We start from the raw sequence: 17414 nt of genomic DNA on the forward strand, positions 1-17414 counted from the left end.
CTTTTTTGCAAGGCTCTTCTGCTGTTTTAGCCCAGTCTAAACATTCCTGCTCTACTCTCTCTGATGCTGCTCAGCAGAGAGTGGGCACAGAGATGTTGGAATCAATTGGTCTTCCAGGCAGGAGAAGGAGGAGTTACAGCAATGTGTTTTGCAGAGTTGCAAAGCTCACTGTGTGCTGAAGATGCCCTGCAGGAGTTTCCCTGCTGGCCCTCCGTCTGTGGGATTAGAGTCCAAGCGCTGCTCCTCCCCTGTCACAACTCCTCTCGAAACGAGAGAGCGCACCAGAAACTTTGGATTCAAATGCACTTTTAGGAGATAAAGTGAGGAGTGACAGCAATGTTTGTGTCACAGTTTAAAGCTCACTGTGTGCAAAACATGATCAAGCAGATTTTTTTCAAGGCTCTTCTGCTGTTTTAGGCAGGTCTAAAAATTCCTGCTCTACTATCTCTGTTGCTGCTCAGCAGAGAGCGGGCACAGAGATGGTGGATTCAGCTGGTCTTTCAGGCAAAAAGGGAGGAGTGACAGCAATGTGTGTTGCAGAGTTGCAAAGCTCGCTGTGCGCTGAAGATGATCAGTGGGAACTTTCTGGACTGTCTCTTCTGCTCTTTTAGCATTGGCTAAAGGTTCCTGCTCTACTCTGCTTCTGCCCAGCAGAGAAAGGGCACAGAGATTTTGGATTCAATTGGACTTTGAGGTAGGAAAGTGCGGAGCGAGAGCAATATATGTGTCACAGTTGCAAAGCTGACTGCGTGCTGAAGATGCCCTGCCGGAGCTTTCACTCCGGGCTCTTCGGCTGTGGGAGCAGAGGCCAAGAGATCGTGTTCACCTGTCACTGCTGCTGTTCAAACGAGAGAGGGCGGGAGAGACCATGGATTCAAACGGATTATTAGGAGATGAAGTGAGGAGTGACAGCAATGTGTGTTTCAGAGTTGCAAAGCTCACTGTGCGCTGAAGATGATCTGCAAGGACTTTCCCTCCCTGCCCTTCGGAACTGGGAGCGGATTCCAAGCGCTCGTGCTCACCTGCCTCTGCTGCACTGGAAACGAGAGTGGAGACCAGAAACGCTGGATTCAAATGCACTTTTAGGAGCTACAATGAGGAGTGACAACAGTGTGTGTGTCAAAGTTGTAAAGCTCAGTGTGTTGAAGAAGCACAAGAGCAGCCTTCAGCCTGTCTCTTCCACTGCCTTACAGATTGCAGACATTCCTGCTCACTCTGCTGCTCAGCAGAGTGCTGGCAACGGAGTTCTTGGATTGAAATGGTCTTTTAGGAGAAAGAGTGAAGAGTGACAGCAATGTTTGTGTCACAGTTTAAAGCTCACTGTGTGCTAAACATGATCAGGAGGAGCTTTTTTGCAAGGCTCTTCTGCTGTTTTAGCCCAGTCTAAACATTCCTGCTCTACTCTCTCTGATGCTGCTCAGCAGAGTGGGCACAGAGATGTTGGAATCAATTGGTCTTCCAGGCAGGAGAAGGAGGAGTTACAGCAATGTGTTTTGCAGAGTTGCAAAGCTCACTGTGTGCTGAAGATGCCCTGCAGGAGTTTCCCTGCTGGCCCTTCGTCTGTGGTATTAGAGTCCAAGCGCTGCTCCTCCCCTGTCACAACTCCTCTCGAAACGAGAGAGCGCACAAGAAACTTTGGATTCAAATGCACTTTTAGGAGATAAAGTGAGGAGTGACAGCAATGTTTGTGTCACAGTTTAAAGCTCACTGTGTGCAAAACATGATCAAGCAGGAGATTTTTTTCAAGGCTCTTCTGCTGTTTTAGGCAGGTCTAAAAATTCCTGCTCTACTATCTCTGTTGCTGCTCAGCAGAGAGCGGGCACAGAGATGGTGGATTCAGCTGGTCTTTCAGGCAAAAAGGGAGGAGTGACAGCAATGTGTGTTGCAGAGTTGCAAAGCTCGCTGTGCGCTGAAGATGATCAGTGGGAACTTTCTGGACTGTCTCTTCTGCTCTTTTAGCATTGGCTAAAGGTTCCTGCTCTACTCTGCTTCTGCCCAGCAGAGAAAGGGCACAGAGATTTTGGATTCAATTGGACTTTGAGGTAGGAAAGTGCGGAGCGAGAGCAATATATGTGTCACAGTTGCAAAGCTGACTGCGTGCTGAAGATGCCCTGCCGGAGCTTTCACTCCGGGCTCTTCGGCTGTGGGAGCAGAGGCCAAGAGATCGTGTTCACCTGTCACTGCCGCTGTTCAAACGAGAGAGGGCGGGAGAGACCATGGATTCAAACGGATTATTAGGAGATGAAGTGAGGAGTGACAGCAATGTGTGTTTCAGAGTTGCAAAGCTCACTGTGCGCTGAAGATGATCTGCAAGGACTTTCCCTCCCTGCCCTTCGGAACTGGGAGCGGATTCCAAGCGCTCGTGCTCACCTTCCTCTGCTGCTCTTGAAACGAGAGTGGAGACCAGAAACGCTGGATTCAAATGCACTTTTAGGAGCTACAATGAGGAGTGACAACAGTATGTGTGTCACAGTTGTAAAGCTCAGTGTGTTGAAGAAGCACAAGAGCAGCCTTCAGGCCTGTCTCTTCCACTGCCTTACAGATTGCAGACATTCCTGCTCACTCTGCTGCTCAGCAGAGTGCTGGCAACGGAGTTCTTGGATTGAAATGGTCTTTTAGGAGAAAGAGTGAAGAGTGACAGCAATGTTTGTGTCACAGTTTAAAGCTCACTGTGTGCTAAACATGATCAGGAGGAGCTTTTTTGCAAGGCTCTTCTGCTGTTTTAGCCCAGTCTAAACATTCCTGCTCTACTCTCTCTGATGCTGCTCAGCAGAGAGTGGGCACAGAGATGTTGGAATCAATTGGTCTTCCAGGCAGGAGAAGGAGGAGTTACAGCAATGTGTTTTGCAGAGTTGCAAAGCTCACTGTGTGCTGAAGATGCCCTGCAGGCGTTTCCCTGCTGGCCCTTTGTCTGTGGGATTAGAGTCCAAGCGCTGCTCCTCCCCTGTCACAACTCCTCTCGAAACGAGAGAGCGCACCAGAAACTTTGGATTCAAATGCACTTTTAGGAGATAAAGTGAGGAGTGACAGCAATGTTTGTGTCACAGTTTAAAGCTCACTGTGTGCAAAACATGATCAAGCAGGAGATTTTTTTCAAGGCTCTTCTGCTGTTTTAGGCAGGTCTAAAAATTCCTGCTCTACTCTCTCTGTTGCTGCTCAGCAGAGAGCGGGCACAGAGATGGTGGATTCAGCTGGTCTTTCAGGCAAAAAGGGAGGAGTGACAGCAATGTGTGTTGCAGAGTTGCAAAGCTCGCTGTGCGCTGAAGATGATCAGTGGGAACTTTCTGGACTGTCTCTTCTGCTCTTTTAGCATTGGCTAAAGGTTCCTGCTCTACTCTGCTTCTGCCCAGCAGAGAAAGGGCACAGAGATTTTGGATTCAATTGGACTTTGAGGTAGGAAAGTGCGGAGCGAGAGCAATATATGTGTCACAGTTGCAAAGCTGACTGCGTGCTGAAGATGCCCTGCCGGAGCTTTCACTCCGGGCTCTTCGGCTGTGGGAGCAGAGGCCAAGAGATCGTGTTCACCTGTCACTGCTGCTGTTCAAACGAGAGAGGGCGGGAGAGACCATGGATTCAAACGGATTATTAGGAGATGAAGTGAGGAGTGACAGCAATGTGTGTTTCAGAGTTGCAAAGCTCACTGTGCGCTGAAGATGATCTGCAAGGACTTTCCCTCCCTGCCCTTCGGAACTGGGAGCGGATTCCAAGCGCTCGTGCTCACCTGCCTCTGCTGCACTGGAAACGAGAGTGGAGACCAGAAACGCTGGATTCAAATGCACTTTTAGGAGCTACAATGAGGAGTGACAACAGTGTGTGTGTCAAAGTTGTAAAGCTCAGTGTGTTGAAGAAGCACAAGAGCAGCCTTCAGCCTGTCTCTTCCACTGCCTTACAGATTGCAGACATTCCTGCTCACTCTGCTGCTCAGCAGAGTGCTGGCAACGGAGTTCTTGGATTGAAATGGTCTTTTAGGAGAAAGAGTGAAGAGTGACAGCAATGTTTGTGTCACAGTTTAAAGCTCACTGTGTGCTAAACATGATCAGGAGGAGCTTTTTTGCAAGGCTCTTCTGCTGTTTTAGCCCAGTCTAAACATTCCTGCTCTACACTCTCTGTTGCTGCTCAGCAGAGAGTGGGCACAGAGATGTTGGAATCAATTGGTCTTCCAGGCAGGAAAAGGAGGAGTTACAGCAATGTGTTTTGCAGAGTTGCAATGCTCACTGTGTGCTGAAGATGCCCTGCAGGAGTTTCCCTGCTGGCCCTCTGTCTGTGGGATTAGAGTCCAAGCGCTGCTCCTCCCCTGTCACAACTCCTCTCCAAACGAGAGAGCGCACCAGAAACTTTGGATTCAAATGCACTTTTAGGAGATAAAGTGAGGAGTGACAGCAATGTTTGTGTCACAGTTTAAAGCTCACTGTGTGCAAAACATGATCAAGCAGGAGATTTTTTTCAAGGCTCTTCTGCTGTTTTAGGCAGGTCTAAAAATTCCTGCTCTACTCTCTCTGTTGCTGCTCAGCAGAGAGCGGGCACAGAGATGGTGGATTCAGCTGGTCTTTCAGGCAAAAAGGGAGGAGTTACAGCAATGTGTTTTGCAGAGTTGCAATGCTCACTGTGTGCTGAAGATGCCCTGCAGGAGTTTCCCTGCTGGCCCTCTGTCTGTGGGATTAGAGTCCAAGCGCTGCTCCTCCCCTGTCACAACTCCTCTCGAAACGAGAGAGCGCACCAGAAACTTTGGATTCAAATGCACTTTTAGGAGATAAAGTGAGGAGTGACAGCAATGTTTGTGTCACAGTTTAAAGCTCACTGTGTGCAAAACATGATCAAGCAGGAGATTTTTTTCAAGGCTCTTCTGCTGTTTTAGGCAGGTCTAAAAATTCCTGCTCTACTATCTCTGTTGCTGCTCAGCAGAGAGCGGGCACAGAGATGGTGGATTCAGCTGGTCTTTCAGGCAAAAAGGGAGGAGTGACAGCAATGTGTGTTGCAGAGTTGCAAAGCTCGCTGTGCGCTGAAGATGATCAGTGGGAACTTTCTGGACTGTCTCTTCTGCTCTTTTAGCATTGGCTAAAGGTTCCTGCTCTACTCTGCTTCTGCCCAGCAGAGAAAGGGCACAGAGATTTTGGATTCAATTGGACTTTGAGGTAGGAAAGTGCGGAGCGAGAGCAATATATGTGTCACAGTTGCAAAGCTGACTGCGTGCTGAAGATGCCCTGCCGGAGCTTTCACTCCGGGCTCTTCGGCTGTGGGAGCAGAGGCCAAGAGATCGTGTTCACCTGTCACTGCTGCTGTTCAAACGAGAGAGGGCGGGAGAGACCATGGATTCAAACGGATTATTAGGAGATGAAGTGAGGAGTGACAGCAATGTGTGTTTCAGAGTTGCAAAGCTCACTGTGCGCTGAAGATGATCTGCAAGGACTTTCCCTCCCTGCCCTTCGGAACTGGGAGCGGATTCCAAGCGCTCGTGCTCACCTTCCTCTGCTGCTCTTGAAACGAGAGTGGAGACCAGAAACGCTGGATTCAAATGCACTTTTAGGAGCTACAATGAGGAGTGACAACAGTATGTGTGTCACAGTTGTAAAGCTCAGTGTGTTGAAGAAGCACAAGAGCAGCCTTCAGGCCTGTCTCTTCCACTGCCTTACAGATTGCAGACATTCCTGCTCACTCTGCTGCTCAGCAGAGTGCTGGCAACGGAGTTCTTGGATTGAAATGGTCTTTTAGGAGAAAGAGTGAAGAGTGACAGCAATGTTTGTGTCACAGTTTAAAGCTCACTGTGTGCTAAACATGATCAGGAGGAGCTTTTTTGCAAGGCTCTTCTGCTGTTTTAGCCCAGTCTAAACATTCCTGCTCTACTCTCTCTGATGCTGCTCAGCAGAGAGTGGGCACAGAGATGTTGGAATCAATTGGTCTTCCAGGCAGGAGAAGGAGGAGTTACAGCAATGTGTTTTGCAGAGTTGCAAAGCTCACTGTGTGCTGAAGATGCCCTGCAGGCGTTTCCCTGCTGGCCCTTTGTCTGTGGGATTAGAGTCCAAGCGCTGCTCCTCCCCTGTCACAACTCCTCTCGAAACGAGAGAGCGCACCAGAAACTTTGGATTCAAATGCACTTTTAGGAGATAAAGTGAGGAGTGACAGCAATGTTTGTGTCACAGTTTAAAGCTCACTGTGTGCAAAACATGATCAAGCAGGAGATTTTTTTCAAGGCTCTTCTGCTGTTTTAGGCAGGTCTAAAAATTCCTGCTCTACTCTCTCTGTTGCTGCTCAGCAGAGAGCGGGCACAGAGATGGTGGATTCAGCTGGTCTTTCAGGCAAAAAGGGAGGAGTGACAGCAATGTGTGTTGCAGAGTTGCAAAGCTCGCTGTGCGCTGAAGATGATCAGTGGGAACTTTCTGGACTGTCTCTTCTGCTCTTTTAGCATTGGCTAAAGGTTCCTGCTCTACTCTGCTTCTGCCCAGCAGAGAAAGGGCACAGAGATTTTGGATTCAATTGGACTTTGAGGTAGGAAAGTGCGGAGCGAGAGCAATATATGTGTCACAGTTGCAAAGCTGACTGCGTGCTGAAGATGCCCTGCCGGAGCTTTCACTCCGGGCTCTTCGGCTGTGGGAGCAGAGGCCAAGAGATCGTGTTCACCTGTCACTGCTGCTGTTCAAACGAGAGAGGGCGGGAGAGACCATGGATTCAAACGGATTATTAGGAGATGAAGTGAGGAGTGACAGCAATGTGTGTTTCAGAGTTGCAAAGCTCACTGTGCGCTGAAGATGATCTGCAAGGACTTTCCCTCCCTGCCCTTCGGAACTGGGAGCGGATTCCAAGCGCTCGTGCTCACCTTCCTCTGCTGCTCTTGAAACGAGAGTGGAGACCAGAAACGCTGGATTCAAATGCACTTTTAGGAGCTACAATGAGGAGTGACAACAGTATGTGTGTCACAGTTGTAAAGCTCAGTGTGTTGAAGAAGCACAAGAGCAGCCTTCAGGCCTGTCTCTTCCACTGCCTTACAGATTGCAGACATTCCTGCTCACTCTGCTGCTCAGCAGAGTGCTGGCAACGGAGTTCTTGGATTGAAATGGTCTTTTAGGAGAAAGAGTGAAGAGTGACAGCAATGTTTGTGTCACAGTTTAAAGCTCACTGTGTGCTAAACATGATCAGGAGGAGCTTTTTTGCAAGGCTCTTCTGCTGTTTTAGCCCAGTCTAAACATTCCTGCCCTACTCTCTCTGATGCTGCTCAGCAGAGAGTGGGCACAGAGATGTTGGAATCAATTGGTCTTCCAGGCAGGAGAAAGAGGAGTTACAGCAATGTGTTTTGCAGAGTTGCAAAGCTCACTGTGTGCTGAAGATGCCCTGCAGGCGTTTCCCTGCTGGCCCTTCGTCTGTGGGATTAGAGTCCAAGCGCTGCTCCTCCCCTGTCACAACTCCTCTCAAAACGAGAGAGCGCACCAGAAACTTTGGATTCAAATGCACTTTTAGGAGATAAAGTGAGGAGTGACAGCAATGTTTGTGTCACAGTTTAAAGCTCACTGTGTGCAAAACATGATCAAGCAGGAGATTTTTTTCAAGGCTCTTCTGCTGTTTTAGGCAGGTCTAAAAATTCCTGCTCTACTCTCTCTGTTGCTGCTCAGCAGAGAGCGGGCACAGAGATGGTGGATTCAGCTGGTCTTTCAGGCAAAAAGGGAGGAGTGACAGCAATGTGTGTTGCAGAGTTGCAAAGCTCGCTGTGCGCTGAAGATGATCAGTGGGAACTTTCTGGACTGTCTCTTCTGCTCTTTTAGCATTGGCTAAAGGTTCCTGCTCTACTCTGCTTCTGCCCAGCAGAGAAAGGGCACAGAGATTTTGGATTCAATTGGACTTTGAGGTAGGAAAGTGCGGAGCGAGAGCAATATATGTGTCACAGTTGCAAAGCTGACTGCGTGCTGAAGATGCCCTGCCGGAGCTTTCACTCCGGGCTCTTCGGCTGTGGGAGCAGAGGCCAAGAGATCGTGTTCACCTGTCACTGCTGCTGTTCAAACGAGAGAGGGCGGGAGAGACCATGGATTCAAACGGATTATTAGGAGATGAAGTGAGGAGTGACAGCAATGTGTGTTTCAGAGTTGCAAAGCTCACTGTGCGCTGAAGATGATCTGCAAGGACTTTCCCTCCCTGCCCTTCGGAACTGGGAGCGGATTCCAAGCGCTCGTGCTCACCTGCCTCTGCTGCTCTTGAAACGAGAGTGGAGACCAGAAACGCTGGATTCAAATGCACTTTTAGGAGCTACAATGAGGAGTGACAACAGTTTGTGTGTCACAGTTGTAAAGCTCAGTGTGTTGAAGAAGCACAAGAGCAGCCTTCAGGCCTGTCTCTTCCACTGCCTTACAGATTGCAGACATTCCTGCTCACTCTGCTGCTCAGCAGAGTGCTGGCAACGGAGTTCTTGGATTGAAATGGTCTTTTAGGAGAAAGAGTGAAGAGTGACAGCAATGTTTGTGTCACAGTTTAAAGCTCACTGTGTGCTAAACATGATCAGGAGGAGCTTTTTTGCAAGGCTCTTCTGCTGTTTTAGCCCAGTCTAAACATTCCTGCTCTACTCTCTCTGTTGCTGCTCAGCAGAGAGTGGGCACAGAGATGTTGGAATCAATTGGTCTTCCAGGCAGGAGAAGGAGGAGTTACAGCAATGTGTTTTGCAGAGTTGCAAAGCTCACTGTGTGCTGAAGATGCCCTGCAGGCGTTTCCCTGCTGGCCCTTCGTCTGTGGGATTAGAGTCCAAGCGCTGCTCCTCCCCTGTCACAACTCCTCTCAAAACGAGAGAGCGCACCAGAAACTTTGGATTCAAATGCACTTTTAGGAGATAAAGTGAGGAGTGACAGCAATGTTTGTGTCACAGTTTAAAGCTCACTGTGTGCAAAACATGATCAAGCAGGAGATTTTTTTCAAGGCTCTTCTGCTGTTTTAGGCAGGTCTAAAAATTCCTGCTCTAGTATCTCTGTTGCTGCTCAGCAGAGAGCGGGCACAGAGATGGTGGATTCAGCTGGTCTTTCAGGCAAAAAGGGAGGAGTGACAGCAATGTGTGTTGCAGAGTTGCAAAGCTCGCTGTGCGCTGAAGATGATCAGTGGGAACTTTCTGGACTGTCTCTTCTGCTCTTTTAGCATTGGCTAAAGGTTCCTGCTCTACTCTGCTTCTGCCCAGCAGAGAAAGGGCACAGAGATTTTGGATTCAATTGGACTTTGAGGTAGGAAAGTGCGGAGCGAGAGCAATATATGTGTCACAGTTGCAAAGCTGACTGCGTGCTGAAGATGCCCTGCCGGAGCTTTCACTCAGGGCTCTTCGGCTGTGGGAGCAGAGGCCAAGAGATCGTGTTCACCTGTCACTGCTGCTGTTCAAACGAGAGAGGGCGGGAGAGACCATGGATTCAAACGGATTATTAGGAGATGAAGTGAGGAGTGACAGCAATGTGTGTTTCAGAGTTGCAAAGCTCACTGTGCGCTGAAGATGATCTGCAAGGACTTTCCCTCCCTGCCCTTCGGAACTGGGAGCGGATTCCAAGCGCTCGTGCTCACCTGCCTCTGCTGCTCTTGAAACGAAGGTGGAGACCAGAAACGCTGGATTCAAATGCACTTTTAGGAGCTACAATGAGGAGTGACAACAGTGTGTGTGTCACAGTTGTAAAGCTCAGTGTGTTGAAGAAGCACAAGAGCAGCCTTCAGGCCTGTCTCTTCCACTGCCTTACAGATTGCAGACATTCCTGCTCACTCTGCTGCTCAGCAGAGTGCTGGCAACGGAGTTCTTGGATTGAAATGGTCTTTTAGGAGAAAGAGTGAAGAGTGACAGCAATGTTTGTGTCACAGTTTAAAGCTCACTGTGTGCTAAACATGATCAGGAGGAGCTTTTTTGCAAGGCTCTTCTGCTGTTTTAGCCCAGTCTAAACATTCCTGCTCTACTCTCTCTGTTGCTGCTCAGCAGAGAGTGGGCACAGAGATGTTGGAATCAATTGGTCTTCCAGGCAGGAGAAGGAGGAGTTACAGCAATGTGTTTTGCAGAGTTGCAAAGCTCACTGTGTGCTGAAGATGCCCTGCAGGCGTTTCCCTGCTGGCCCTTTGTCTGTGGGATTAGAGTCCAAGCGCTGCTCCTCCCCTGTCACAACTCCTCTCGAAACGAGAGAGCGCACCAGAAACTTTGGATTCAAATGCACTTTTAGGAGATAAAGTGAGGAGTGACAGCAATGTTTGTGTCACAGTTTAAAGCTCACTGTGTGCAAAACATGATCAAGCAGGAGATTTTTTTCAAGGCTCTTCTGCTGTTTTAGGCAGGTCTAAAAATTCCTGCTCTACTCTCTCTGTTGCTGCTCAGCAGAGAGCGGGCACAGAGATGGTGGATTCAGCTGGTCTTTCAGGCAAAAAGGGAGGAGTGACAGCAATGTGTGTTGCAGAGTTGCAAAGCTCGCTGTGCGCTGAAGATGATCAGTGGGAACTTTCTGGACTGTCTCTTCTGCTCTTTTAGCATTGGCTAAAGGTTCCTGCTCTACTCTGCTTCTGCCCAGCAGAGAAAGGGCACAGAGATTTTGGATTCAATTGGACTTTGAGGTAGGAAAGTGCGGAGCGAGAGCAATATATGTGTCACAGTTGCAAAGCTGACTGCGTGCTGAAGATGCCCTGCCGGAGCTTTCACTCCGGGCTCTTCGGCTGTGGGAGCAGAGGCCAAGAGATCGTGTTCACCTGTCACTGCTGCTGTTCAAACGAGAGAGGGCGGGAGAGACCATGGATTCAAACGGATTATTAGGAGATGAAGTGAGGAGTGACAGCAATGTGTGTTTCAGAGTTGCAAAGCTCACTGTGCGCTGAAGATGATCTGCAAGGACTTTCCCTCCCTGCCCTTCGGAACTGGGAGCGGATTCCAAGCGCTCGTGCTCACCTTCCTCTGCTGCTCTTGAAACGAGAGTGGAGACCAGAAACGCTGGATTCAAATGCACTTTTAGGAGCTACAATGAGGAGTGACAACAGTATGTGTGTCACAGTTGTAAAGCTCAGTGTGTTGAAGAAGCACAAGAGCAGCCTTCAGGCCTGTCTCTTCCACTGCCTTACAGATTGCAGACATTCCTGCTCACTCTGCTGCTCAGCAGAGTGCTGGCAACGGAGTTCTTGGATTGAAATGGTCTTTTAGGAGAAAGAGTGAAGAGTGACAGCAATGTTTGTGTCACAGTTTAAAGCTCACTGTGTGCTAAACATGATCAGGAGGAGCTTTTTTGCAAGGCTCTTCTGCTGTTTTAGCCCAGTCTAAACATTCCTGCCCTACTCTCTCTGATGCTGCTCAGCAGAGAGTGGGCACAGAGATGTTGGAATCAATTGGTCTTCCAGGCAGGAGAAAGAGGAGTTACAGCAATGTGTTTTGCAGAGTTGCAAAGCTCACTGTGTGCTGAAGATGCCCTGCAGGCGTTTCCCTGCTGGCCCTTCGTCTGTGGGATTAGAGTCCAAGCGCTGCTCCTCCCCTGTCACAACTCCTCTCGAAACGAGAGAGCGCACCAGAAACTTTGGATTCAAATGCACTTTTAGGAGATAAAGTGAGGAGTGACAGCAATGTTTGTGTCACAGTTTAAAGCTCACTGTGTGCAAAACATGATCAAGCAGGAGATTTTTTTCAAGGCTCTTCTGCTGTTTTAGGCAGGTCTAAAAATTCCTGCTCTACTCTCTCTGTTGCTGCTCAGCAGAGAGCGGGCACAGAGATGGTGGATTCAGCTGGTCTTTCAGGCAAAAAGGGAGGAGTGACAGCAATGTGTGTTGCAGAGTTGCAAAGCTCGCTGTGCGCTGAAGATGATCAGTGGGAACTTTCTGGACTGTCTCTTCTGCTCTTTTAGCATTGGCTAAAGGTTCCTGCTCTACTCTGCTTCTGCCCAGCAGAGAAAGGGCACAGAGATTTTGGATTCAATTGGACTTTGAGGTAGGAAAGTGCGGAGCGAGAGCAATATATGTGTCACAGTTGCAAAGCTGACTGCGTGCTGAAGATGCCCTGCCGGAGCTTTCACTCCGGGCTCTTCGGCTGTGGGAGCAGAGGCCAAGAGATCGTGTTCACCTGTCACTGCTGCTGTTCAAACGAGAGAGGGCGGGAGAGACCATGGATTCAAACGGATTATTAGGAGATGAAGTGAGGAGTGACAGCAATGTGTGTTTCAGAGTTGCAAAGCTCACTGTGCGCTGAAGATGATCTGCAAGGACTTTCCCTCCCTGCCCTTCGGAACTGGGAGCGGATTCCAAGCGCTCGTGCTCACCTGCCTCTGCTGCACTGGAAACGAGAGTGGAGACCAGAAACGCTGGATTCAAATGCACTTTTAGGAGCTACAATGAGGAGTGACAACAGTGTGTGTGTCAAAGTTGTAAAGCTCAGTGTGTTGAAGAAGCACAAGAGCAGCCTTCAGCCTGTCTCTTCCACTGCCTTACAGATTGCAGACATTCCTGCTCACTCTGCTGCTCAGCAGAGTGCTGGCAACGGAGTTCTTGGATTGAAATGGTTTTTTAGGAGAAAGAGTGAAGAGTGACAGCAATGTTTGTGTCACAGTTTAAAGCTCACTGTGTGCTAAACATTATCAGGAGGAGCTTTTTTGCAAGGCTCTTCTGCTGTTTTAGCCCAGTCTAAACATTCCTGCTCTACTCTCTCTGATGCTGCTCAGCAGAGAGTGGGCACAGAGATGTTGGAATCAATTGGTCTTCCAGGCAGGAGAAGGAGGAGTTACAGCAATGTGTTTTGCAGAGTTGCAAAGCTCACTGTGTGCTGAAGATGCCCTGCAGGAGTTTCCCTGCTGGCCCTTCGTCTGTGGTATTAGAGTCCAAGCGCTGCTCCTCCCCTGTCACAACTGCTCTCGAAACGAGAGAGCGCACCAGAAACGTTGGATTCAAATGCACTTTTAGGAGATAAAGTGAGGAGTGACAGCAATGTTTGTGTCACAGTTTAAAGCTCACTGTGTGCAAAACATGATCAAGCAGGAGATTTTTTTCAAGGCTCTTCTGCTGTTTTAGGCAGGTCTAATAATTCCTGCTCTACTCTCTCTGTTGCTGCTCAGCAGAGAGCGGGCACAGAGATGGTGGATTCAGCTGGTCTTTCAGGCAAAAAGGGAGGAGTGACAGCAATGTGTGTTGCAGAGTTGCAAAGCTCGCTGTGCGCTGAAGATGATCAGTGGGAACTTTCTGGACTGTCTCTTCTGCTCTTTTAGCATTGGCTAAAGGTTCCTGCTCTACTCTGCTTCTGCCCAGCAGAGAAAGGGCACAGAGATTTTGGATTCAATTGGACTTTGAGGTAGGAAAGTGCGGAGCGAGAGCAATATATGTGTCACAGTTGCAAAGCTGACTGCGTGCTGAAGATGCCCTGCCGGAGCTTTCACTCAGGGCTCTTCGGCTGTGGGAGCAGAGGCCAAGAGATCGTGTTCACCTGTCACTGCTGCTGTTCAAACGAGAGAGGGCGGGAGAGACCATGGATTCAAACGGATTATTAGGAGATGAAGTGAGGAGTGACAGCAATGTGTGTTTCAGAGTTGCAAAGCTCACTGTGCGCTGAAGATGATCTGCAAGGACTTTCCCTCCCTGCCCTTCGGAACTGGGAGCGGATTCCAAGCGCTCGTGCTCACCTGCCTCTGCTGCTCTTGAAACGAGAGTGGAGACCAGAAACGCTGGATTCAAATGCACTTTTAGGAGCTACAATGAGGAGTGACAACAGTTTGTGTGTCACAGTTGTAAAGCTCAGTGTGTTGAAGAAGCACAAGAGCAGCCTTCAGGCCTGTCTCTTCCACTGCCTTACAGATTGCAGACATTCCTGCTCACTCTGCTGCTCAGCAGAGTGCTGGCAACGGAGTTCTTGGATTGAAATGGTCTTTTAGGAGAAAGAGTGAAGAGTGACAGCAATGTTTGTGTCACAGTTTAAAGCTCACTGTGTGCTAAACATGATCAGGAGGAGCTTTTTTGCAAGGCTCTTCTGCTGTTTTAGCCCAGTCTAAACATTCCTGCTCTACTCTCTCTGTTGCTGCTCAGCAGAGAGTGGGCACAGAGATGTTGGAATCAATTGGTCTTCCAGGCAGGAGAAGGAGGAGTTACAGCAATGTGTTTTGCAGAGTTGCAAAGCTCACTGTGTGCTGAAGATGCCCTGCAGGCGTTTCCCTGCTGGCCCTTCGTCTGTGGGATTAGAGTCCAAGCGCTGCTCCTCCCCTGTCACAACTCCTCTCAAAACGAGAGAGCGCACCAGAAACTTTGGATTCAAATGCACTTTTAGGAGATAAAGTGAGGAGTGACAGCAATGTTTGTGTCACAGTTTAAAGCTCACTGTGTGCAAAACATGATCAAGCAGGAGATTTTTTTCAAGGCTCTTCTGCTGTTTTAGGCAGGTCTAAAAATTCCTGCTCTAGTATCTCTGTTGCTGCTCAGCAGAGAGCGGGCACAGAGATGGTGGATTCAGCTGGTCTTTCAGGCAAAAAGGGAGGAGTGACAGCAATGTGTGTTGCAGAGTTGCAAAGCTCGCTGTGCGCTGAAGATGATCAGTGGGAACTTTCTGGACTGTCTCTTCTGCTCTTTTAGCATTGGCTAAAGGTTCCTGCTCTACTCTGCTTCTGCCCAGCAGAGAAAGGGCACAGAGATTTTGGATTCAATTGGACTTTGAGGTAGGAAAGTGCGGAGCGAGAGCAATATATGTGTCACAGTTGCAAAGCTGACTGCGTGCTGAAGATGCCCTGCCGGAGCTTTCACTCAGGGCTCTTCGGCTGTGGGAGCAGAGGCCAAGAGATCGTGTTCACCTGTCACTGCTGCTGTTCAAACGAGAGAGGGCGGGAGAGACCATGGATTCAAACGGATTATTAGGAGATGAAGTGAGGAGTGACAGCAATGTGTGTTTCAGAGTTGCAAAGCTCACTGTGCGCTGAAGATGATCTGCAAGGACTTTCCCTCCCTGCCCTTCGGAACTGGGAGCGGATTCCAAGCGCTCGTGCTCACCTGCCTCTGCTGCTCTTGAAACGAGAGTGGAGACCAGAAACGCTGGATTCAAATGCACTTTTAGGAGCTACAATGAGGAGTGACAACAGTTTGTGTGTCACAGTTGTAAAGCTCAGTGTGTTGAAGAAGCACAAGAGCAGCCTTCAGGCCTGTCTCTTCCACTGCCTTACAGATTGCAGACATTCCTGCTCACTCTGCTGCTCAGCAGAGTGCTGGCAACGGAGTTCTTGGATTGAAATGGTCTTTTAGGAGAAAGAGTGAAGAGTGACAGCAATGTTTGTGTCACAGTTTAAAGCTCACTGTGTGCTAAACATGATCAGGAGGAGCTTTTTTGCAAGGCTCTTCTGCTGTTTTAGCCCAGTCTAAACATTCCTGCTCTACTCTCTCTGTTGCTGCTCAGCAGAGAGTGGGCACAGAGATGTTGGAATCAATTGGTCTTCCAGGCAGGAGAAGGAGGAGTTACAGCAATGTGTTTTGCAGAGTTGCAAAGCTCACTGTGTGCTGAAGATGCCCTGCAGGCGTTTCCCTGCTGGCCCTTCGTCTGTGGGATTAGAGTCCAAGCGCTGCTCCTCCCCTGTCACAACTCCTCTCAAAACGAGAGAGCGCACCAGAAACTTTGGATTCAAATGCACTTTTAGGAGATAAAGTGAGGAGTGACAGCAATGTTTGTGTCACAGTTTAAAGCTCACTGTGTGCAAAACATGATCAAGCAGGAGATTTTTTTCAAGGCTCTTCTGCTGTTTTAGGCAGGTCTAAAAATTCCTGCTCTAGTATCTCTGTTGCTGCTCAGCAGAGAGCGGGCACAGAGATGGTGGATTCAGCTGGTCTTTCAGGCAAAAAGGGAGGAGTGACAGCAATGTGTGTTGCAGAGTTGCAAAGCTCGCTGTGCGCTGAAGATGATCAGTGGGAACTTTCTGGACTGTCTCTTCTGCTCTTTTAGCATTGGCTAAAGGTTCCTGCTCTACTCTGCTTCTGCCCAGCAGAGAAAGGGCACAGAGATTTTGGATTCAATTGGACTTTGAGGTAGGAAAGTGCGGAGCGAGAGCAATATATGTGTCACAGTTGCAAAGCTGACTGCGTGCTGAAGATGCCCTGCCGGAGCTTTCACTCAGGGCTCTTCGGCTGTGGGAGCAGAGGCCAAGAGATCGTGTTCACCTGTCACTGCTGCTGTTCAAACGAGAGAGGGCGGGAGAGACCATGGATTCAAACGGATTATTAGGAGATGAAGTGAGGAGTGACAGCAATGTGTGTTTCAGAGTTGCAAAGCTCACTGTGCGCTGAAGATGATCTGCAAGGACTTTCCCTCCCTGCCCTTCGGAACTGGGAGCGGATTCCAAGCGCTCGTGCTCACCTGCCTCTGCTGCTCTTGAAACGAGAGTGGAGACCAGAAACGCTGGATTCAAATGCACTTTTAGGAGCTACAATGAGGAGTGACAACAGTGTGTGTGTCACAGTTGTAAAGCTCAGTGTGTTGAAGAAGCACAAGAGCAGCCTTCAGGCCTGTCTCTTCCACTGCCTTACAGATTGCAGACATTCCTGCTCACTCTGCTGCTCAGCAGAGTGCTGGCAACGGAGTTCTTGGATTGAAATGGTCTTTTAGGAGAAAGAGTGAAGAGTGACAGCAATGTTTGTGTCACAGTTTAAAGCTCACTGTGTGCTAAACATGATCAGGAGGAGCTTTTTTGCAAGGCTCTTCTGCTGTTTTAGCCCAGTCTAAACATTCCTGCTCTACTCTCTCTGTTGCTGCTCAGCAGAGAGTGGGCACAGAGATGTTGGAATCAATAGGTCTTCCAGGCAGGAAAAGGAGGAGTTACAGCAATGTGTTTTGCAGAGTTGCAAAGCTCACTGTGTGCTGAAGATGCCCTGCAGGCGTTTCCCTGCTGGCCCTTCGTCTGTGGGATTAGAGTCCAAGCGCAGCTCCTCCCCTGTCACAACTCCTCTCGAAACAAGAGAGCGCACCAGAAACTTTGGATTCAAATGCACTTTTAGGAGATAAAGTGAGGAGTGACAGCAATGTTTGTGTCACAGTTTAAAGCTCACTGTGTGCAAAACATGATCAAGCAGGAGATTTTTTTCAAGGCTCTTCTGCTGTTTTAGGCAGGTCTAAAAATTCCTGCTCTACTCTCTCTGTTGCTGCTCAGCAGAGAGCGGGCACAGAGATGGTGGATTCAGCTGGTCTTTCAGGCAAAAAGGGAGGAGTGACAGCAATGTGTGTTGCAGAGTTGCAAAGCTCGCTGTGCGCTGAAGATGATCAGTGGGAACTTTCTGGACTGTCTCTTCTGCTCTTTTAGCATTGGCTAAAGGTTCCTGCTCTACTCTGCTTCTGCCCAGCAGAGAAAGGGCACAGAGATTTTGGATTCAATTGGACTTTGAGGTAGGAAAGTGCGGAGCGAGAGCAATATATGTGTCACAGTTGCAAAGCTGACTGCGTGCTGAAGATGCCCTGCCGGAGCTTTCACTCAGGGCTCTTCGGCTGTGGGAGCAGAGGCCAAGAGATC

Source organism: Lathamus discolor, chromosome W, assembly GCF_037157495.1.
Source record: "Lathamus discolor isolate bLatDis1 chromosome W, bLatDis1.hap1, whole genome shotgun sequence".
NCBI classification, from domain to species: Eukaryota; Metazoa; Chordata; class Aves; order Psittaciformes; family Psittacidae; genus Lathamus; species Lathamus discolor.